The 25,477-nt window shown below is 37.0% G+C and overlaps 1 pseudogene; it reads left to right on the plus strand.

Moving 5' to 3' along the window:
• Window positions 1-4,519: 4,519 nt before the first annotated feature.
• LOC114026600 overlaps window positions 4,520-25,477 on the plus strand; it is a 54,923-nt pseudogene continuing 33,965 nt past the window's right edge.

The raw sequence follows: 25,477 nt of genomic DNA on the forward strand, positions 1-25,477 counted from the left end.
GAAGACCCCATAAACGTATTTGTTCCATGATGATAACTTCTCTGATTACCTCACAAAGTCACTGTGAATATCTAATGATCTCATATCTAATATAAAGGTATCCTATGCTTACTTATTTTCTTTCCTTAGATATGTTAGATAGAGTATTTCTCCATGAACATGCTGTGATGACTATAAGAATCCTTGCAAAACTTTATTTCTCAAGGAATAAAAATGTCTAATCTCCCCTGGATATAATGCTGAAGTTTATGGTCATGCTTTTATTCTTCCCAATGATGTCAGCCAGACCCTCTAATAATTCAAGTTTACTTCAAAGTTTATGGGATCTAGTGATATGACAATTCAAGAAGAGAGAAAATCATTGGTATAGTATAAATGTTTAACAACTGGCAATCCAAAAATTAGAAAAAAAATTTAATTTGTATTATTAACATTTTCTCCATCACTTTCTTAAGCTTATACAATCATCAAAACAATAAATCAAACTCTGATTTATGGTTTTCTGATTTCTGAGGTGTAAATGCTAAAGATTTAATCATTGGCTTTTGGCAGCTGCTTAAAAGCTGGCTCCAGCAAAGTCCTGGAGAAAGAATTCAAAATTAACAAAATCAGAAGAGACTTCCCACAGAAAGTGACTTATGAGTGGAGTCTGGAAGGAAGCTAGGGATTCTAAATGCTAAGTGTAAGGAGAGAGTGCTTTCCAAACTAAGGAGATAGTCTACAAAACTGAAAAAGCAGACAATGGATTTCTGAGTTCAGAAGTTCAGGAAAGGAGGATAGTTAGTCTAGGATATATAATGTATGTGTGGCATAACATGAAATGTGGCTACTTAATATTAATGCATATGTTGTACACATTGTATCCTCCCAACCCTACTAGAATGTGAACTTTTTGAAGATTGGTATTATAAAATTTTTATAAAATATTCTCAGGCCTTAGAACATAGTAGGCACCTCCTAAAATTTTAAATTGTAAGGTTTGCTGAGAAAAAATAATAAAATTCCAATTCACAAGCAAATACAGTTGAGGTTTTCACTGTCCAAAATTATATGGAATTACTCTATTTTTTCTCTCTCCATTTTGATGTATATCTCATTAACAATCCATAGCTTAATTAGGTCAGTAAGAGAATTCTAACAATTCTGCCAATAATTTGAAAATTTACACATGGCTTTTAATACTTATACTGCCATGTCCAAACTTTAATCTCATATCCAAGTGATATTATTTCAGAACTAATTTTCAAAGCAATTAGTGGGTATGCATTATGCAGTATTGTAATATTAAAAAAGGAAAATAATTTATTCTCTTCTCTAATCCTTTCCATTAAATCTAAATCCATTTTTATTAAATGACACACAGAACAACTTTCATTTCCAATTTATAAAAAAACTAAAACTTTTGAAGGGGCTTATATAACAGAGGACAGAAAATTAGCAGTTTGATGTGCTTTTTAAATTAAAAGAATAATCAACATCACTACCTATTTAAACCCCCACCTTGTTTCTTATTATTGTTGTATAGACATTACATTTGTTTTTTTGCAACACAGTTCACAATTTGGAGGCCTGAACAGAAATTGTAAATAACATAGAAAAGTTTTTCAGACTTTCTAATTTATAATTTAAAATAGCATCAGCATATTATTAACTATAATATTGGATAATGTTCAATAGATTTGAACTTAGTAATCACATTTCTTAGCAAGATAATTAATGATTACTTTTTTGTGCAATAAAAAGTGTTGTATACCATCAATATGATAGACAAATCCTTTTGGCAAAATATAATTTGCTATTAAAATGTTACAATTTATTATAGTGGATAGAAATCATAGGGTCATAGAATTAAGAGCTGGAAGAGATCTTAGATATTATCTAGTCCAAAGCTTATAGGTGAAGATACTGAGGCTCAGAGAGAAGTGATTTGCTCAAGGTAACATGTGTTAAGGAGGAATAGTTCTAAGATTCATATCTAGGTCCTCTATCTCCAATTCTTGTGCTCTTTCCCCTGGGTTGAAGTTTCACCTCCAACAGACACTGACTGTGCAAAGTACTTAAGCTCTCATTGTTATAGGCAACTATCAGACTATACATTGCTGAACAGTTGATAAATGTTAACACACTATATTGGTGAAGTCACAGGTCTGAATTGAAAATAAAAAATAAATAAAAAACAAAGGATCAAAGGAAGACAGTTGGTGTTTTGATAAATGAATCTTATTTTTCTTTTGTAAAATTATGAAACCTACAGGTGACCCAGTAGATAGAATGCCAGGTTTGGAGTTAGGAAAACCTGAATTCAAATCTGGCCTCTGACACTTACTAACTGTGTGACCTTAAGCAAGCACCTAACCTCCATTAGCCTCAGTCTTCTCATCTGTAACATGGGGATAATAGTGCCTACTCCACAGAGTTTTTTTTTTAAAAGATAAAATGAAAAGATAATTGTAAAGCACTTAGTACAGTGCCTGACACATAATAAGCATTATATAAATGTTAGCTATTATTATTGCTATTTTTGTTATTGTTGTTGTTATTATTAAGTGGATTTACAAGCAAGATTCTCCTTCTGGTTGCACATTAGGGTATTGTGTTAAGGATAAAATGGACATAAAGAAAAGACCTAATCTTGCAACAAACCTTTTAATCATGTTTATTTACTCAATTGAGGGATTTAGCTCAAATAATTTCATATTTATAGAAAATTGTCTGTGCTTTTGCTATTACTGAGCCTCTTATTATATATTTTACCAGCAATTCATAGATTCCTTTCCAAAATGCCGATACAAAAAAAAAAAGTTACCCACCATTTTTGATCATAAGATTTTATTGAGCTCCAAGTGAAAGTAGAATCTGAAAATTTCTACAATATATCATTAATAGAATGAATTGTGGACATTTACATAGGGAAGCAATGTTCAACGAAAGTAAAAATGACTAGGATTCAAAAACAAGTAATGTCAGATTATTCTGGATTGTTTCCTTTGTTGACAATGTTTCTATACTAGTAGATAAGGGAAATGTTCTACCTATAATTTAGTTTGATTTCAAAGAGTTATTTGACAGAAATTTAACATGTCCTTAAAGACATGATATGGAGCTCTGATTCCTAAAATCTAGCCAATAGCTCTCAAATGTTCAGATTCCTTGAGAATCTGGCCAATAGGGTAGATCTTTAATAAACCTTGTCTTTGGTTAAAAGAAGGCTCAGGTCAAATTCATTAAGGCAGTATCCATGTGTCATGATTTTGGGGTCTTGGTGTTGAGGTTTAGAGGTTTTAGGGTGCTGGGACCCCAAAATCACAACATGCAGGTCCTGCCCAAATGAATTCGACCCAAGGTTTCTTTTAGTCAAAGACAAGATCTGCCAGATGGGCCAGACTCTTAAGGAATGTAAGCATTTGTATCACTAGTGCAAGTGGGCCAGATCTTAAGAATCTGAGCACCTTAATGGAGAAAAAATGAATCTTATATACAGAAAGACTGTGGGAAGGATCCAGGAGTGGCCAAGTACTGGGGTGACTGGAGGAGGGGTCTAAGGAGGATCTGGATGGGAGTGGTCAGAATGCTGGGGTGAACAGAATGCCAGGGACCTGGACCTCTGGAGAATGGAGTCTAGATAGGATTAAGGGTGGGAAGTCGCCAGGGGCAATAGGTAAGCAACAAAACAGAATTGGGAGATTAGGCATAGCCACAATGAACACAGTTGAGTGGATTACATCCTCAGGCAAATGCCAGAAATTTGGGGAAAGTCCAAGGATTTTCTTTTTTGGGTTCCAGATCCCAAAGAGATGGTCTTTTTCTTTTAGGGGTTCAGATCCCATCTGCATCACCAGCACCCCTAAACTGCTAAACTTCAACATACAGTTTCCTGACTACTGTCTAATCCCAAATTCTTCTCAGGACAAGACTGAAAGGTACATAAGCTTCTCCCCTCTCCCTAATCCCTTTCTTGTGCTCCAGTTGGGATGGATTTCCAAGAAGGCTTGGCTTGGAAGTGCTTAAAATCCTACCCTTTTCCAAGACCAGCTAGTAAAATCTTTTCAAAAGTATATGAATTTAGATCTCAACTCTATAGAAGGGGCAGCAATCTTTAACATGTATTTCATTAATTATTCTGCCCTAGATATTAGGAGGAAACTGAAGAAATTGACAATGGGATCCCAAATATTTCAGGCTCAATTATTGGAGATGGCCTTTGGAGTCTTTAACAACAGAGACCTAGTTGCAGCAGGAGAGAGAATGCAGGGAAAGGACTAGAGACAGAGAACATGCTCAATTCCTGGCTGCTGCCATGACCAGGAAAAGACCCAAGGGTATTCCTGGCAATTCTGGCAGTGGAGAAACCTGCTTTTGATGCCACCAGGAGTCCAAGGAGTGCCCCTCCAGGACACCCCCTTGAAGGAAGCCCAGCGACTCAAGTGGTGGGGGCCACAAGGAGGAACACTGGTCCAAGGAATACCCCCTTTAGGGTACTTCCCCAGAAGGAGCCTCTGGGACTGACACCTCTGGGACCATGACCAACATGTCTTCTCAAGTCTTCTCAAGACTGGGAATGACAGGGGAGCCCAGGATCTGGCAGGGCTTACACTTTCTCCATCTCTATCAGCAAGCCCTGGGCAAAAATCGAGACCAAAGGTAAGGTTACCCACTTTGTCATGGCTACTTACTTTGTTTTAACCAATTACTCTGGTTCTACCCCCCCCCCCCAACCCATAGGGTCATAGGCATTGAAGGGAAAACTAAGGGATGTCTCCAGACATATCCCTTCCCCTGCCTATTTGAGGATCTATTGTTTGAACATTCCTTTCTTATGCTCTCCTCTTGCCCTGCTCCCTTGTTGAGAAGAGACCTAATGGTGAAGTTAGGGAGCCAATTTTCCCTAGTTAAGACCCCTATCTCCCTTTTCCATCTGTGCACCAGACCTCTCCATGTTCTCCCAGAAGTGTGGGACAATTGAGTCAATTGTTTGAAATCAGGGAATTCCTGGGCAAGCTACTCATGCCACCCCAGCAGTTGTTCACCATTGAGACCCTCCAGTGTTGCCCTATGGCATTATGTGTAGCCCAACCTGGGAGGCTTCTTTGGCTGCTGCCACAGGAGCACTTAATTTCTTCGGCACTGGAGGCTATAGGGTCTCTATAAACAAGGTCTGTATACCACATCTAGGCCATGAACTAACACCCACCTCTCACTCCTTAACCTCAGAAAGGAAAAAGACAATCCTGTCCATCCCTGTCCCAGCCACTAAGAAACAACTTCAAACTTTTATAGGCATGGCTAGATGTTGTAGACTCTGGTTCCCTAATTCTGGGCTTATTGCTAAGCCTCTTCATGACTCTAATCAAGGCCTCAACTCACTCCCTCTAGAGTAGGGCCCCAATAAGGCTAAAGCTTTAGAGACTTTGACAGTTAAATTGATCACCATGCCAGCATTAGCTCTACCCAATCTAAAAAATTGTTTTACTCTGTATGTTGAGGAAAGGAGAGGACAGGCTTTGGGGGTCCTAACCCAGTCCTTAGGACCTGACCCCAGGTCAGTTTCTTATTTTTCAAAACAATTAGACTCAGTGACAGCCAGATGGCCTTCATGCCTCCAGGCAGAGGCTACTGCAGCCATTCTGTTCAAAAGCCATCCTGCTGGCATTAAGCTAGGAGAAAACACCTGACAAGTCTGTCAGGCTTGCCCAATTTGTACCCAGAGACTCTGGAATACACTTGTGAATCCTTGTAGGAGCTCAGGCTACTGTTTGGAAAGGCCCCAGCCCCCTCCACAGGACAGGTGGCTAAAAAGAGGTGAAACCATACATGCTCTTTTCCTTTTATGATTTTACCTTGCCATAGTCATCTTTAATTCCCTCCAGGGAAATTGTCTTTTCTCTGTACTCCTTTTGTGGCTGTTTGGTCCTTGTTTGCTTAATCTCCTTACCAGGTTTGTCTCCTCCAGGGTCCTACTCATCAACTTCCAGATGACTGCTCAGGCTATATACCAACCTCCAACCAGGTGCAAGGTTTCTAGCCTACTGGACCTGAAGTCTGATCCCTTGAATGAGACCCAGGGAGGCAGGGACAATTCTATACCCCTTGCCAGAAAGAAACAGTTTCAGAAGCGGAGACCTTCTCCCCTTACCCCAAGAGAATTTGGCTCCCATTTGTTTGAGGGGGGAATAATGAGGATGAGATCTGAATCCCTAAAAGGAAAAGATCATGTCTTTGGCATCTGGACCCCAAAGAGGAAAATCCCTGGACTTTCTCCACAGGGCCATTATCTCTGGAGTTCACAAGAGGTTATAATCCTATTAACTGCCCTTTCATTATCTCCTACACCCAATCTCCCAATTCTCTGTAACCCTTAACCTAGCCCAACCCTCCATTGTCTATTACCCCCTGATGGCCTCCAACTAATTCCCACCCTTGATCCTATCTAGACCCCAATCTACCTCCCAGTCACTTCCATCAAGAACCTCCCTAGACCCTTCCTTCAGTCACCTCAAACTACTTGGCAACTCTTAGATCCCTCCCACAGTCTTTCTGTATATAAGGTCATCTTGTCTCCATTAAGGTGCTCAGGTTCTTAAAATCTAGCCAATAGCTCACAAATGTTCAGATTCCTTAAGAGTCTGGCCAACATGGCAGATCTTTAATAAACCTTGTCTTTGACTAGAAAAAAAAATAGACATGATGTGAAGTCTGCTAGGTGATGGCAAGTTTAGGTGCATTTGGACCTCGATGAATGACTGAATATAATTAGTGGTGACTAATGGATTAATGCCAGGCAAGGGAGATCCCTCTAGTGTACTACCTCAGGAATAAATTCATTCAATCAACAAGTATTTTTCAAACTGTACTGCATGCAAGGTAATGTGGTAGATGGTAGATCTACAGACAAAAATGAAACTATTTTGCCACAGAAAGAATCAATGCACAAAAAATTAAATACAAAACACATAAAAAGTAGATGCAGTTGTAGAGAGAAGATAATACTTCAGAAAGTCAATATTAGCTCCCTGTTGGAGGTGAAACTTGAGTTAAGTTTTAATGGAAACTCTAAATACTGCAAGGCAAAGGTAAGGAAGAAATACATTCCAGATATGAAGGGACAACCTGTATTTTGGATAGAGAAAAGGCAATAAGCCAATTTTTATAGATTTTTAGAAGAATAATAATATGAAATTAGTCTGGAAAGGTATGTGGAAGCATATTTAAAACCTCTTTTTGAGTTTGCCCTAGAAACATTAAGAAATAAGCATTTCTCTAGTCTAAAACCCTCTCCAGATTTATCACCTTCGAAAAATAGGTAAAAGGGCAAGAGTACATGTTCTAGATAACAAAACATGTTCAGTCCATAAGTGCTCTGTCATATATACTAAAAATAAACAGTAATAGGGTCTTATGATTTATGGATTAAAGAATTCCACTCCACAAGGCATCAAAAACCTGGTTACTTTTTGGAGTTCAGTAGATGAGGGAAGTAACTTCTTAACATTTAGTACTAGAATGTGTGTCATTGGAATGTGATAGGTTCTGCCTAACTAGAGTCAAGTCACTTAAGCTCTCTGAGACTCAGTTTCCTCATTTGTAAACTGAGGAGACTGAACTAGCTCCAAGGTTGCTTTCATCTCTAAGAATATGAGATATTTTTGTATGTTTTCCCCCTCCCAGGAAGAAAAGTCAGGGCCAGAAATGAGACTTATTTCCATAAACCACCAATAGACCCCAGTCTCTTTACTTTCTTGTCACCATTCACTTACTGGAAAATATTTGACTTTCTATTGTAATACACACAAGCATTTGTAAGGCTTTGAGTTAGTCCATTTCTGTGTTGTCGTTTAAGCTGAAAAGTTAGATTTAATGAGAAATTGCATGAAACTATTGCACATTACATAGCTACTATGTGCAACAGTAGAAAGCATGATTCATAATACATCAGGAGAAATGTTTTCCATTTCCAAGTCTACCCTTTATGCGCTGAGGGTCTCTCCACCTTTGTATGTCAGTAACTCCCTCTGTAAAGTGGAAAGAATGACAATTGCCACCACATAACACTCAGAGTCAGCTTTCCAAATCAAAGTTGCTCATCACATATCATAGATCAGTGAGTGAAGGGAAAAAAACAAACCAGGGGATTTATATTCCCACTCTGGTCCCAACCCCATCATACATGGATGTATCATAATGTTGCCCCTCTGAAAGAAACAGCTCAGCTTTCTGGATGAAGAGTTTTTATAGGATATTAGAAATCTTACATTCAAGGTGTGTCCTATAATTCACTTCAGTGGACTTTGTAATACAGTTTTCAAAGTAGAGGTAAGATAGAGTGGAAAGGCTCCTCAGTGTCCCAATGGATTTCTGCATTTACACAGGTGACCTAAATACTTTTCTTTCATCAGTGAATAGATTTGTTTCTCCCCAAATGTACTTTGTTACTTAAGAACTGATGATATTTTGGGAACTGAAATATCCTCCTACCTTGTTATTCATGTGCATGAATAGAGTTCAGCATCATTTCATTCTCTTAATATTTCTACTAAGTTTGTTTTCTGGGCCTCAATTTTAATCCTCTTTTTGCCCCCTCCTGTCTGCTATTGTACAATGAAAAGAATAAAAAGAAGACAAGGTAAGGATTTGTGAATTTGAGCCTCTAATGCATCAGGATCATTATTCCTGGAAATAATTAAGGATCAGATGATCATTTTTTATATGTCAGAAAGATCATATTCAAAATTAAAGACATTTATTTCATGAGACATGGACATTTTTTCATTTATTCGTAGAAAATAAAAAGATGGTATAAGTAAATTCTCTTTTTCCTGCTGGTATTTTTTTTCCTTCTCTCTCACTTATTATTCTAAAAGAGATGCTAATGCTTGTGAGGCAATTTAATGTCTTAATATGGGCATCTCTATCACCATTTTATTGTGGGTTTGGGAAAATCACTTCTTTCTTGGACCATTTTTTTCTTAGATAAAAATGTAGGAGTTAGGCTGGCCTAGAAGGTGATCTAGCTTTGCCATTCTATGATGTCATTTATATGATGATATCTTATTTGGATTAGGAGAAGAAGGATTGTTATTTTATTTTGGGTTTTTTTTTTTTCCATTTTAGGCTAAGGCCAAGGAAATAGATATCGCTAGATAGTCCTGGCTATTGTATGTGACATTTTTGATGATACTCTCAAATTTCCAGTTTTTGAACCTGGGAAGCAATCTGAAGCCTCTAGTGATTAGATGATATGTAGGAAAGTAGACACCTTCCCTCTCTCTGCCCACCACTGAAGTACATAGCAGCCCTGGCTTCTCTAGCTTAATGGTATGCTGTAGGCAACCATGAAGACATCTCAAGATTGGAAGAGATTTTCTGCAGTTGACCAATAGGTTAATTGCACCTAAAACAATAACAAACCTGGGATTGGATGTAGTAAGGGAAGATGGGTGGTATAAACATAAACCCAGTGGATTTAGCTTGGGTTTTGATAACTTTGATGCGATTATGACACAGATTCTGAATCATTTGAAAACAATGTCTTACTCTCTAATTCCTAGTATATGAGTAAATACAAGCTGTCCCCATCAACAAAATCAGAGAGGAACAGGTAAATTTAGAGTCAGAATGTCTATGTGTGCTGATATAATTTATCTCCTGGGTAAGAAAGTTTGGTAAGAATTTCAGTTACCCTGAAATCATCAATTTCTCTATGGAAACAAAATGCCTCAGGGGTTGAACTTGATGGTCTCTAGTTTTGGACCTTTAAACAAAATGAAAATTAAGATCTGCTATCTGACCTGTTTAGTGTGTTCCTTGGCCTTATTCTTCCTTGTTAATGGCCCCAAGGAGATTTTGCCATTTTAGGTGTTATCTTCCAGAAGTAAATAGGGATTTGAGCTGATAGCAGAAAACAACTATGCGATAAAGTGAAGGCCACATGACCAATCCAGGAGTCTTGGGGGAGAACGTTACACTAGGTGCAACCAGAAGGAAGATATTCCAACATCAAAATGAGTATTTATCAGTAAATGAGAAGTTAAGAAGCAAGGACTAAGAAAGATGAAAGCCAAAGGTTATCCAAAAATGCTGGCAGTATAGGTCAAATTTGAAGAACTTAGAATGGTTACAGGAAATTAAGATAATTTTCCAGGAATTTTTGGGCCAGACTTTGAAAAAAATAGGACAGTATGAGCTGCCTTTCTTCCTCTATAATTCATTAGTTCTTTGCCTTTTTGGTATCATGGATCTCTTTGGCAGTCTGGTAAAGCATTCCCAGAATACTGTTTTTAAATAGATAAAATATAAGTCATAGGATGACAAAGGACACCAATTGTATTAAAATAATGATCAAAACAATTTTTTAAAAGTTCATGGATCTTAGTTTAGTTCTCATTCCTTAATAGGATGAACTTGTTAAAGGATAAGGTATGAATAGAAAGAGCTTCTGCAGATCTGCTTTCTTTTTGTAGATCTTTTTCAGGACTCCTTACAGACTTCTTAAGGACTCTGGCTATGGGAGGCAATAGTGTATTACACCAGCCAGAGAATCTGGAACCAATCATAAGTAATGTCTGTAGAAATCCCTGCTTGCAAATATTATGGTAGTAATGAGAGATGGTGCTGGGTAACCAGAATAGGAACGTCATCTGACTGTATAGCCAACTCTCCATTGAACACTTCTACTTGAAACTCCCGTTGGGAAGTCAAACTCATCATGCCTCGAACAACTCATTTTCTTTACCCCCCCAAAAAAATCATTTATTTTGCTTTTTTTTTAAATTTTATTGAGTGCACCAAAATCCTTCTAAAAACTCTGATTCACAACCTTGGATTCTTCTTTGATGTTTTACTCTCACTCATTTTTCCTCTGTATATGATCAGTTACCAAGTATTGTCAATTCTGCCTCTATGACATTTCTTGAATCTGTCCCTTCTATCTACTCCCATGGCCACCTCCTTAGTTCAGGCCATATCACTTCTCACAAATAATATTTTAATAGACTCTTTATTATACTTGATGCCTTAAATTCTCCCCTCTCTAATACATCATCCATATAAATACCTGTGTAATACTCCTAAAGTCCAGATCTGACTATGCCACTCTCCCACTGGAAAAAAAAAAGATCCAGAAGATTTCCTCTAATATCCAATTGAAACCTCTCTGTTTAGCATTTAAGGATCTTCACAATCTTGACCTAGTCTAACTTTCCACAGGTAATATAGATTACTACCCTTCTTATAATTTACATTTCAGCTAAACTTGCTTACTTACTGTACCTCATATCCAACATTACATCTCCCATCCATGCATTTGCGAAAGCTTCCTCTCTATCTTGTTGATACCTCCATCTCTACTCCCTAACTGAGCATGGAAACCACTCCCTCTTTAAATTGGACTCTTAGAACATCTAATGTCCTTCAAATTTCAATTCAAACTTTATTTTCATTCTGAGACCTTCTCTGATCTCCATCTCCCCACAGCTGCTAGTGATGTCCCTGATGATAAAATTAATTTATATTCATTGTGTGTTGATTTTTGACACCTAGGTTACCCCCTCTCTCATGATTGGGGTCCCATGAATAGCTACTCAAGGTCTGAGGTACTCTGGGTCCGTATTTACTCAAGATGATAGCTTAAAAGACAGCAAAGATACATTTACTTTTTCACTAGTCAGCCAGAGGATACAATTAGTTCAAAGCAAAGGTATTTGATGAAATAGCATAGTTAAAATAATTTCAAAAGAACATTCCCCTCACAAATATGAGTTTCCAACATGCATATACATAAGCATATATTCATAAATATGAAAACAGATCAGAGGTTTGTATACAACATTCATTAATCTGACCAAAGCCTTTGATACTGTCAGTCATGAAGGCTTGTGGGAAATTATGGCGAAATTTGTTTGCCCAGAGAAGTTCATCAGTATTGTACATCAGTTTCATGACCAGGATGTGTGCACAGTTTCTGGATAAAGAACACTCATATTTTCTCAGTCACCAATGGAGTGAAGCAGGGCTGTGTGTTTGTTGCCGTACTTTTTAGTACGATGTTTTCAATAACATTGTCATATGCCTTTGACAAGAATGAAAATGGCCTGGAGGTCAGGTAGCACAAAGATGGTAAATTATTTAACTTGAAAAGGCCACAGGACAAGACTAAAGTAGAGGAAGAGTTGGTGCATTATTTTTTGTTTGCAGATTATTTTGCACTCTATGAGGCCTCTGTAGCTGAGATGCAACAAAGTATGGATCAATTCTCTGCTGCTTGTGCTACTTTTGGCCTAGCAATTAACACCAAGAACGAAAAGGTGCTTCACCAGCCAGTACCACACTATCCATACGTGAAATCATTAGTTACAACAAATGGAGAAATATTGAAAGCCGTGGATAAGTTCACTTACCTTAGCAGTATACTTTCCAGGGATGTACATATCGATGATGAAGTTGACACACATATTACCAGAGCTAGCTCAGTGTTTCAGGAATTCCAAAATAAAGTGTGGGAAAGAATATTGAACTGCCTACCAAACTGAAGGTCTACTGCTGACCCCATTGCGGTATGCCTGTGATACTTGGACAGCATACTAGCATCATATCAGGAAATCGAATTGCTTCCATTTGAATCATGAATCACATGACAGGATAAGGTACCAGACACTGAGGTCCTTTCTTGAGACTGAACTGCCAAGCATTGAAACTTTACTTCAGAAAGTGCAACTCTGACGGGCCTGCCATGTTGTTTGAATGCCAAACGCACATTTGCTTAAAAGACTACTTTACGGAGAACTCATACAAGGTAAGTGCTCACATGGAGGTCAGAAGAAGTGACATAAGGACACCATCAAGGTCTCTCTGAAGAACTTTGGAAATGATTGTGTGACATGGGAGACACTGGCAAAGGACCACCCAGCATAGTATGCCCTCATCAAAGAAGGCACTGTGCTCTGTAAGTGAAGCAGAATTGCAGTTCAAAAGAAACATGAATGCATAAGTTTAGAGCTATCTCCACTCCAAATGTTCATGTGGACTATTTGTGTCCAACCTATGGTATAACCTTCCGAGCTCTTATTGAACTGATCAGCCACAGTCATACACATTGTCCCCCTAACTCCAATATAGTGATTTCATTTTGGTTCTCTTCGAGAACAAAGGACAACCAACCAACCAACCAGGTGTCCCACAGGGCTCTGTCCTGGGCACTCTTCTCCATCTATACTATATCACTTAGTAATCTCATAAACTCCCAGGGACTTAATTATCTCTGTGCTGATGATTCTCATATTTATTTGTCCAGCCCTAACTTCTCTGCTGATCTCTGGTCTCACAAGCCTTTCATATATCTAAATTTGACATGCCATAGACATTTCAAAGTCAGCATGTGCAAAATTGAACTCATTATTAATCCCCTTAACCTCTCCTTACTTCCAAACTTTCCCCTCTTACTGTGAAAGGTACCACTATCCTCCTAGACCTTTCTAAACTCAACCTAGGTGTCATCCTTTATTCTTCCCTCTTCTTCACATCCCATATTCAATCTGTTGCCAAGACCTATTGATTCTACCTTTGCAATATCTCTCGCATTCATCTCTATCCTTCCTTGGACACTGCCACCATTCTGGTTCAAGAACTCATCACCCCATGCTGGAAATATTTCAATAGACTAATGCTTGGTCTCCCTGCTACCAATCTTTTTTTCCACTACAGACCCTCCTCCATTCAGCGCCTGAAGTGATTTTTGTAAAGTTTCATTCTGATCATGTTATCCTCAGTCCCTATTTGATAAACTCTAGTAGCATCCTATCATCTCCAGGATCAAATACAAGATCCTCCATTTGGCATTCAAAGCCCTTCACAATTTCTTTCCTCCAACTTTCCAGTCTTCACATACCTTCCAATACCTCCATCCACCTCCACCATTCACTTTTCAATTCAATGAGACTGGATTCCTTACTGTTCCTCACACAAGATACTCCATTTCTCAGCTCAGTATATTTTCTCTGGCTATTTTCCATGCCTGAAATGTTCTCCCTTATCAACCCTGCCTCCAGGCTTCCTTGGCTTCTATCATGTTCCAGATGAAATCCTTCCTTCTACACTAAGCCTTTCCCAAACCTTCATAATGTCCCCATCTTCCCTGTTAATTATTTCCTACTTATCCTATAAACAGTTCATTTGTACATATTTGTTTTCTTGCTATCTCTCCCATTATAATGTGAGCTTCTCAAGGGAAGAGACTGACTGACTTTTGCCTTTCTTTGTATTTCCAGTACATAGCATAGATCCTGACACATAGAGCAAACTTAATGCTTATTGACTGACTGACTGACTGACTGACTATTTCTGGGCCTACTGTAATATTCTAAATTCAAGTCCCACCTCTAATACATACTAGCTATGTGACCTGGGTCATATGACCTCTCAGTGTCCTAGCAACTCATTAATAAAGAATGAATTAAAATGAATTAAAAATATTTATCATTTTCTACAGCTAGGTACTATGCTGAGTGCCAGGTATACATACAGAAAAAAAAAAGACAGTCCCTATCCTCAAGAAGCTTACTTTCTAAATACATTTAAATCATACATATAGGAGAGGAGTAGCCAGCAAGAAGTGTTTCATTAAGGAATTCATAGGGAAGGTGAGTGTAATTGATGCTTCCTTTTCAGTAATTTTGACTTGATTATTGTTTCCAGATATAGAGGTGGAAGTGAGAAGGGCAAATGAATACATGAATGATGGCAGAGAATGAAGGTGGCCAGGGAATGGCAGTATGGTGATTTTAAGTAGACTGGACATGGTGACTTAATGGTAGCTGGTAGAGTGACAAATTTAAGCTTGCCAGGAAAAAGTAATGTGAGCATGAAGAAAAATGGTATAGATTTACTAAATATAAAATGGAGAGCAGGTGCCAATTTGCATTTGGGGAATGTGACCCTATGCCAATAAAATCACCAGTCTAATTAAAAAAAAAAAAAGATCAGTGGCTCCCTGTTTCCTCTAGCATTAAATACAAATGCCTGTACTTGGCATTCATAGCCCTTCACAATCTGACTCCAATCTGGCTTTCAGGGCTAAATATTTCATATACCCACTCTACAATCCAACCAAACTGGCCTACATGATGTTCCTAGTACACAACATTCCACTTCCATCTCCATACTTTACTCATGTTGGTCCCCATGCCTGGAATTTAGTTCTTCTTCCTCCCTCACTGACTCTTAGAATTCTTTTGCTGTTGCTCAGTTGTTTCAGTCATGTCTGACTTTTCATGATCCCATTTAGGGTTTTCTTTCCAAAGATACTGGAGTGGTTGGTCATTTCTTTCTCTGGCTCATTTTATAGATGAGTATATTAAGACAAATAGGGTTAAATAACTTGCCCACAGCCACATACCTAGTACGTATCTGAGGCCGGGTTTTAAATCAGGAAGAGGAGTCTTCCTGACTCCATGCCCAGCATTCTGTCCATTGGAATTCTTAGTTCACTTTAAAGCTATAATCAACTACTGCTTCCCACATGAGTTTTTCCTGAGTGCTCCAGATGTTATTGCCATTCTTAAATTCTATCCTCAAACTATATTCATCCTATGCCCTTTTATATGTACATGATTTTCCCCACTGCAATGTGAGCTTCTTGGTATAGGGACAGTTTCCTCTTTGTCTTTGTATTCAAAGGACCTTATATAGTGTCTGACACTTAGTAAGTGCTTTTTGATTGATTTATTGATTGACTGACTGGTTTCCTACCAGAAAGGCCTAATTGATCTCCCTGACACATCACTGTTTCTAATGTAGGAATATAATGATGTTCCTCTACTGCTCAAGTCCAGCATTCAAAACTCTCTAGCTACACCTTACCTTTCAAACCTTATCTATTGCTTTCATATATCTTCAAATAAATTGAGCTCTTCATATCTCCCTTAACTAATACTGTTTTTAAGAGCTATACCAAAGAAAAGGCAAGTGAGGTACTTACTTCACATATATAAAGCTTGGGGAGGGCATGAAAAATATGGAATACATGCATCTAGTTTTATGACAGATGAGATGATGAATAGACAAATATAGATGATAGATTAAGAGATGGATAGATAAATAGAACATTTATTAAGCACTAAGTATATGAAAACAAGAAAACAATATTATTATTCTCAAGGAGCTTACATCCTAATAGGAAAAGATAAAATATAAAAGGGACCTTTATGGAAAGGAGAAGGAAAAAGGAGAGCATACACTATACCATTAAAATATGGAGACATTTTTTTTTGGCACATAGTTAGCTGGTTAAGGGGCTATCTTAATAAATCCTAATGATCACTTAGGGCCAAGGTCAAGAGCTACTTCCTCTATAAAGCCTTCCCTAATTTTGTCAGGCAGGGTGATCTTTCTTCCTTTGAAATTCCTTTAATAGTTATCAAATAAGGCCTTGTATTTGGAGTTATTTGCATAGTTTTCTCCTAATATATGAAGCAGCATGGCAGAGTGTTATTGTGTTGAGCATAGAGTCAGCATAACCAGAGCTACAATTTAATCTCTGTCAATTACTAGTTATGTGAAACTGAGTGAGTCCCTAAGTTTCTATATAATTAGAGCAACTCCCCAAGGTTTATTTTAAACTCTTCCCAACTTGACTAACTTCCTAGACTTCTTAGACGTTACTCTGTTTCACACAATTTATGCTCTAGCAAAACTGACCTACTTGCTATCACATCCAATGCTACATCTCCTGATTCTGAACATTTACACAAGCTGTGCCCTATGCTTTGAATATACTCTCTCTCTCTCTCATCATAATTATCATCATCATCTCTATTATTTATCTCTATCATCTCTTTCTGTTACCTATCTATCCATCCATCATCTTTCTCTTTATCTCTCTATCATCAATATCTATCTTTCCCTCTATCTAGTTATTTGTTATCAATCATCTATCCATCTGGCTACTTCATAAGATTGCTGTGTTGATCAAGTGAGATAAGTTCTGTACAAATGTTAGCTATGATAATGATGATAACAAAGATGATGATGATGGTGATGATGATAATCTCTTTCCTCCAACAGAATGTAAGTGCTTTGAGGACAAGGCCTCTTCCTTGCATGTCTTTGTATTCCCAACACCTCATAGTGCCTGGAATGTAGTTGATACTTAATAAATATTTGTTGAATTGAGTTATTTAATCTATTAAATCATATTAACAGGTCTATGGCAGGGGAGTTCTCACACTGCAAGTACTCCCCCTGAGGCCAGCAGAGAGAATCCCAATCTTTCTCTGCTCCTTAAGAATAGGGTCTAAGTTATATTCAGTTTTGAATCTAGTTTTTTCCTCTTAAAAAAAAAAACACTACTAGTCCATTTTCAAATGTTTCCATCAAGAAACAGTGAGTTTACTATATTTTATTTTCATGTTTGCAAAAGAAGCTTTAAGAATAAAAGTAAAAATAAATAACTTAAAGATGTATGATTGTCTAGAAAGTATTTCTATGATTGGAAACTCTCTTTTTAACTCTTGGTAGGACTAGAATTTAATATTTATAATCATTTAACTTTGATTTTAGTAATTTACCACAACTTCTTAAAGTTCAATTTAGTTCTTGTGGCAATTAAAGCTTTTTTAAATGAGGGTTATATTATCATTATGTACAAACTAACACAATTTCAATCAATCAATCAGTATTTATTAAGTGCCTATCGTGGTAGGCACTGTGCTAAACCCTGGGAGTACATATAAGTTTCTGCTCTCAAAGAGCTTACAATCTAATTTCTAAAAGTGAGTCATACTGGAGATTCCAAGAATATTCAAACTTGAGAAGAAAATGAATAAAGGCAAATTATCACAGAGTATCATGACTGAGCAATGTAATATACATCTTAGAGAAAATCTTTAGAAAAACTTAGATCTCAGTCCCTAGGTTCACAAAGACTTCTCTCAAGTATACCAGGACATAATTTGCTTGCAATTTTCTTGGGAAAAAATAAATCATCTCACTGAGAAATGATCATACAACAAAGAGAACAGAATGAAATAGTAATGAACACAGACGCTCAAATGAACACTACTGACTGTACACTTCTGCTTGGTTTGCTACAACCTCAGTGAGGGGGCTTGTGTGTGAATGTAGGAGGAAATTGGGAATAAAGGTCACAAACCTGTCACCTAAGACCATAATGACTCTCAATGCTAGTGATGAATAAAGCATATTTTTCCCTAATGCAGAATCCTCACTCATGAGCAAGGAGTAGTTTACAGTACATAGAAAACTATAACATTTCTGTAATGTGTGAAGAAAAACTATTAGGGGAAAGAAATAGAGAATTGTGAATGGTCCCATATGAGGAAATGAGATATAATGGAGTAAGTGAAAAAAACAAACACTGCAAGACAGTAATCTACTTGTCCTGCCCCCACCAATAGTGTGTAGCACAGTGACTTACACACAAATTATGCTGAATATTGAATAAATAAATGAATGATAAGAACTAGTCTCCTACAGAACAACTCTTTCTCTTCCAGCAATGTTTTACATATTATCATAGAGTACTTGACTTGGAGACAGAAAGGACCTTAGAGACCATGGAATAAGACTAATCCCATCCTCATTTTAGAGATAAGAAAATTGAGGGAAAGAGAGAGACAGAGACAGAGACACAGAGACAGAGAGAAACTAAAATGTATACTTCACTCCCTTGACTGAAAGAAATGAAAAATTAAGGGTGAGAAATATTGTATATCCTGTCAAATGCAATAAGTGTAATTGTTAGTGTGATGAATTACTTTTAATTTTTTTCTATTTCTTTTAAAATTTTGTTACAAACAATGACTCATTGGAGTCATACTACCCTCACTGGAGGGTAGAAGGAATATTTGTAAATCAATTCAGTAAAAATGAAATAAAAATCTTAAAATAAAGTAGATTATATCTTTTTTGTTGTTGTTATTTATACACAAAAGGTAATGAAAAATCACAAAATGTTAGGATTAGAAGTCTTCAGAGTTCATCCAATTCAACCTTCTTGTTTTACCAAAGGGGTACCTGTAGATCTGGGGAACTGAAATTACTTGTCTAATGTCATCCTTTAGCTAACAGCCAAACCAGGACTAAAACCCAGGACTCTTATTGCCAAAACCAGCATTCTTTTGTTGAGATTTCACCTTGGACTTCCTCATCACAATGAAAATGGTTTTTGTTTGCTTTTGTCGTCCTCTAGAGGATGAAGAGAGATCACTATATGATGGTTATACTGTGTGGAATAAATCATTGTTAAGTTTCTAATATGAAATATTTTGGTTGAGTGTATGATTTGTAGTCATTTGGTCATTTTCAATTATATCTGACTCTTTGCAACTCCATTTGAGATTTTCTTGGCCTGGCACTCTAACCACTACACCACCTAACTACCCAACTGTATGTTAGGGGATAAGAAGACACTTCATATGATACTTACTTTCCCAAAGATGAATTAGATTTTTTTTTTATTTTCTACTTTGTCACAGAACTAGAAGCAATAGGTGAAAAGTTACAAAATATAAGATTTAGATTTGATGGAAGGCAAAAGAAAATCTTTACAATTTAAGTTATCCAAAAATGAAATGGACTGCCTCAAGAGGTAGTAAATTCCCCATTGCTAGAGTTTCTGATCAGGTATAGATTGACCTAGATTTCTTTCTGAGGTTCATCACAGCTTTGAGATTCTGTAGTAACTTCTTAACAATTCTACTGAGATCCCCTTTGCTAGAGGTCTTCAAACAAAAGTTAGATAACAACTTCTCAAAGATATTAAAGAAAGACCTCTTATTCCAAGTATGAATCAGACTACATGGCCTCTAAGGTCCCTTCCAGGTCTGAGATTCTGTGATTTTGTGAATTTAGAAAACAGACTTTATAAAACTTTTCTTCACGAGAATGTGTATTCTATCTTAAATAAGAGATTTGTGACCAAGCATAATTTCATTAGGTAAGCATAAAGAAAAATGTTTTGGCTATCTGCTCACATGCGATATTGAAGAATGGCTCATTTATCAGAAAGAACCATCTTGCCAGATGTGAAAGATAACAGCAAATCTACAAAGTACAGTACTTTTAGCAAAAATGAGCAAAGTACAACTCAAATTTATACTAACAAAAACAAATTATAGCTATTAAGTAGTTAAATTTTAAGTACTTTGAAAATAAAGGTTGTTACAGCAAGTGAATCACTTAGATCATTTTATTCTATTACTGTAGGTTTATCTTTTGAAATTCCATGGGCTATTAGTGATTATGCAAAGATTCAATAGTATCCTTTTATGTGGTGAAATTATTTCTACTGTTTTGAGTTTCATTGTTCCAACAGTAGATAATGGCTTTCTGATCCCACTGCCTTCTTTCACTCATTTCTCATTGATTTTTGTTCAATGCAGTAGCTTCACAGACTTACTTTCTAAGTTTAACTGACAATTAGGTAGAATTGTTCAACATAGACACATATTTAGCACCTCATATTGTCAAGATATTAGTAGGTACCCTGTTTTCCAGAGCTAAGGACCAGAAAGCAGGCTGTACCCTGAGCTCAACATAACAACAATCCTTTGAACTCAACTTCTGGATGATCTAGCCCTTTGGATGACATCAGCCACAGCAGAATCCCAGAATTGTTTCCCACCAGTATCAGATGGTAACTGAGCTTGGACGAGCTCTTGTAGTACCTATGGTCTGGTCATGAAGTCCTGCCATAAATCAAACTTGTCACATTGTTGATGTTACCCCTCATTGTGAGGGCTACAGCTCATTGCACAGTCATTGGTTTAAGTATTGAGATCTCCCCACATTGCCTCATCTCTCCCCATTCCCACTAGGGGCAGTCCTCTGATACATGTGTCATTGCTTACAAGCCATTTCTCTCACTTTGAAATTAAACTTACGTTTGATCTCTGACTCTCCTTTCTCTAGCCTACTTTGTTCTGCTCCACCACCCACAGCATAGAGGTCAGTTCTGGTCCAGTTAACAATATATCTGAAGACAATAAAAAATAATAACCTGTCCCTACTCTCAAAGAGCTTACATATAATAAGTAAAGGTAAGACATGCACACAAATAACTATCATACTAAAAGGAAATATGATAAATACCTAATATGGATAAAAACAAAATCTTCAACAGGACACCTTTCCCAATACGTGTTAATTTGAGTGCTTTCTCTCTTTTAATTATTTCCTGATTTTTTCCTTTACATACCTTGTCTATACATATTTGTTTGAATCTCCCCCATTAGATTGTGAGCTCCTAGGGGGTAGGAACTATTTATCTTTTGATTTTGTATTCCCAGCTTAGCAGAATGTTTGACCCCTTTTCCCATCAACTATATGGCTTTTGGACTTCTCTGGAATTCTCCAAGGTGACTCAAAACTAAGTACCTTCTCCTCCTGGTCCCCTCCTGCTCCTTTCAGCTTCACTTTGTTTGTTGTCTTCCACTATTAGATTATAAACTCCTTGAAGACAGGAACTGCCTCAGTTTTTAATTTGTATTTGCATCCCCTAAGGGCAACTAGATGGTATAGTAGATAGAGTACCAGGTTTGGAGTTAGGAAGACTCATCTTCCTGAGATCAAATCTGGCCTTAGACACTTACTAGTTGTATGGCCCTAGGCAAGTCACTTAACCCTGTTTGCCTCAGTTTCCTCATCTGTAAAATGAGCTGGATAAGGAAATGGCAATCCACTCCAGTATCCTTGCCAATAAAATCCCAAAAGATATCACAAAGAGCCAGACACTACTGAAAGCAGCTAAATAACAACCACAATTTGTGTTCCCAGTGTTTAACACAGTGCCCATCACATAGTTTTTATGTTTATTGACCACCTGAGAGTGAAGACTTAAAGAAGAGAGAGATCACTGTGGGGAGAAGGGAATGAAAAGTCTATCAGGGAAGACTTCATAGAAGAGCAGAAATTTTATCTGTGCCTTGAAATAGGTAGAGTATTTGAAAGGGCAGAGATTAGGGAAGAACATTCTGGACATAGGTCATACCATGAACAAACAGACAAGGTAGAAAAACCTGATATGTATTCCAGTACACTCCATACCTAAGCAGAAACACTAGAAGATAGATAATTATGTTACAGTCTCATTGAGCACAAGAAAGAAAGTAACATGACACAACGCTGGAATAGTAGGTTAGTATCAGATTGTGGATGGCCATGAAGATTCAGATTTTATGTTATAGGCAATGGGGAAGATTTTCTACAAAGGGGAATAATATAATTAGATTGAATTCAGAAGGTTTTTCTGGCAACTGTGCACAAGATGAAATAGAAGTATAAGGAAAATGATGTTCAACCATGATGGCTATAAGATGCTATAAGAAAAAGTAATGTAAAATACAGCCAGGAAGAAATAATTCAAATTCTAAGGAGTTATAGCTACAATCACACAAAATTTAGCAGCCACCCATTTAATGGGGCAAAGAACCTGGTATACATTTCAAAAGGCAAAATATATCACTTTACCAGCAAGAATAACTTACCCAGAAAAATTAAATATAATTATATATGGGGGACATGGGTACATTTTAATGAAATAGAGGACTTCCAAGCATTCTTGATCATAGAAACAATAGAAAATTTTATTAAAGATAATTAACAAAGCCAGCTTTGAAAAAAAAACTTAAAAACTTTGATCACCACAATAAACAAACCCAGTTTTCAAGAACTCATGATGACACATGCTACCTATCCCCTGACAGAGAGGTAATGGACTGAAGAGACAGAGTAAGATGTATTTTCTGAGAGGCATGACCAATGTGGATCTTTTTGTTTTGTTTTGTTTTGTTTTTGTTTGACTGCATATTTGTTACAAAGTTGTTTTTCTTTTCTTTTTTTTCAGTGTAGTGAAATGGGAGGCAAATAAGATGAATTTTGATTTATTGAAAGACATTTTAAAAAAAATAGAAGGACAATCAGGAGTAAAGAGAACAGTTTGGAGATTATTGTGATCTTTCAAGTTAAAGTTAATGAAGGTCTGAGGTAAGCCTGTGGCAAGGGGAAGGAAAAGGAGATTATGTAATTCAGGGATTTCGAAGCCATATTAGAGGTTAATCATGATTGGAAGAATCTAATAATATAATGATGAACAAAAGAAAGTAGGTCAAGATGACCCAGAATTTTGAGTTTTGGTAAATGGTAGTGCCATTTCCATCCAAATTATAAATGCATTCATTTGTTCAATGTGGAAAAAATAAGTGTAATATAAGGTAGGGAATGGTAGGGAAAAGGAGAGGTTGGACAGAGATTACTAGTAATGTTTGAGATTGAAAGGAATGAAAATAGCTGAGGGTTAGGGATGGCAGCTATTTTACAATTGTCTTTTCTACATAATTTCTCCTGTGCAATTTTTTGATGGTTATATACAAAATTGTGGCAGCCATATGTATCTCCATTGCCTTTTAGATCACCTCCATCTTTCATTCTTTCAAGACGATGATATTCCATAAGTTGCAGCCATATAACTCCACCAAAATAACATGTGTTAAAAACATGGATACTAGTTTCAAGGAGAAACTTGGGGTCAATAAACACAAAAACATTTTCTCAAATGCCAGCTATGCCTCTTTCATCCTCTTATGTAACTTAAGGCCAAATTCATTGTTGATCTGTAGTGACTTTCTATAATATGCCCATTAATGAATCTGTTCAGTGGCTTGTCTAGTCACTAATATAGATTAGAAAAGCTACAGCCTGTGGGCCAAATTTGGCTGACCACCTTTTTTTTTGTTTTTGTTTTTGTACAGCCCATGATCTAAGAATGGTTTTCACATTTTAAAATTCAATTTACATAATAAACATACTCCATCTGTACAGTCTCCTTTGTGTATGGTTAGGCCAATGCTTTTGGATGCCTACAGGTATCATTTAGGGGTATTTGCAATGTTGTAGTCCTTAATGCAACTGAGACAACATAATCCATAAACAAGATTACTGAGAAGACCATCTATATTAAATTCTTTTTTCCATTTAGACTCATACAATAAAATTTTCAATGATAGTAGAAAACACCTTTGATGATCATGTATCTCCTTGCCTTATGCCTCAGTTCCTGGCACATAGAAAACTCTCAATAAATTTTTTTTTATTCATTCATAATAATCAAAGTGTTGTCAAATAAAGTTATCTCTTTTGGAATATATATCAAGGAATCTTGTAAGACTTTGACACAGGTCTGAAATATACCTTTTTGGAAGAGACACAATCTATTCTCTAACAAATCGAATGTTTTTCCCCATAGGCAATGAATGACAAGACCATGGTTTTGAATCACTCTACTTTATTTTGAAATAGAACCTTTGATCTCAGAGGAAAGAAAATGAATGAGAACTTTTGGGTAGCACACTCTGTTTGTTACTACAGTCATGGATTAAATTATTAATACACTTTTTCACAAAGAAGAATATATTCATGTCTTCCCCCAACAAAACTTAGCCAGTACTAAAGATGTGAATAGATTTGATGATCTCTGGCCATGAAATATAGGGCATAGCTCAGTTCTCTGCTGTCAAAGCTCATTTCTAATAAAAATAAAGGAGACATTAACCCATGACTCACTTTTTTTATTTCCAGCCAAAGACAAGGCTTATTAGAACATCCAAGATATTGGGCAGACTCTTAAGGAGTCTGAACATTAGTAAGCTTTTGGCTAGATTTTAAGAATCCAAGGCATGGCTAGACTATAAGAATCTAAGCAGTGACTAGATTATAAGAATCTGACCAGTGGCTATGATGCAGTTTAGGCTCAGGGGTGCTGGGACCCCAATATCACAACACGCGGGTCTTGCCCAAAAGAATTCGACTCAAGCCTTCTTTTAGCCAAAGACAAGGTTTATTAGAACATTGCCATATTGGGCAGACTCTTAAGGAGTCTGAATGTGAGTTAACAGTGGCTAGATTATAAGATTCTGAGCAGTAGCTAGATTTTAGGAATGTGAGCCATGGCTAGATTATAAGAATCTAAGCCTCTTAATGGAGACAAGGTGGACCTTATATACAGAAAGACTGTGGGAGGGACCTAGGAGTGGCCAGTAAACTGGGGTTAATAGAATTCTGGGACCTGGACCTAGTGGCCAAGGGAGAATGGAGCCTAGCTAGGATTAAGGGTGGGAAATGGCCAGAGGCCATAGGGAGGTAAAACAATGGAGGAGAGATTGGGTGTAGCCACAATGAAAGGCCAGTTGATGGGATTATAGCCTCAGGCAAATACCAATGATTTGGCTATGTGGGAAAGTCCATGGTTTTTCCTTTCTGGGGTCCAGATTCCAACCCCATCAGCTAGATATTTAAGAATCTCAGTCCTGGCTAGATTTTAGGAATCTGAGCCCATGACTCACTTTCTAATAAATTTCTTCTTCTTCCTTTGTTTTTTCACAAGGCAGAAAGGCTCAACCGGCTTGACTGATACTCATCACCTCATTGATGTCGATCTTAAACCCTCCATTCGAATACTCAGCATTAGTAGCCA

Source organism: Vombatus ursinus, unplaced genomic scaffold (genome assembly GCF_900497805.2).
Source record: "Vombatus ursinus unplaced genomic scaffold, bare-nosed wombat genome assembly UNPS02014841.1, whole genome shotgun sequence".
NCBI lineage: Eukaryota > Metazoa > Chordata > Mammalia > Diprotodontia > Vombatidae > Vombatus > Vombatus ursinus.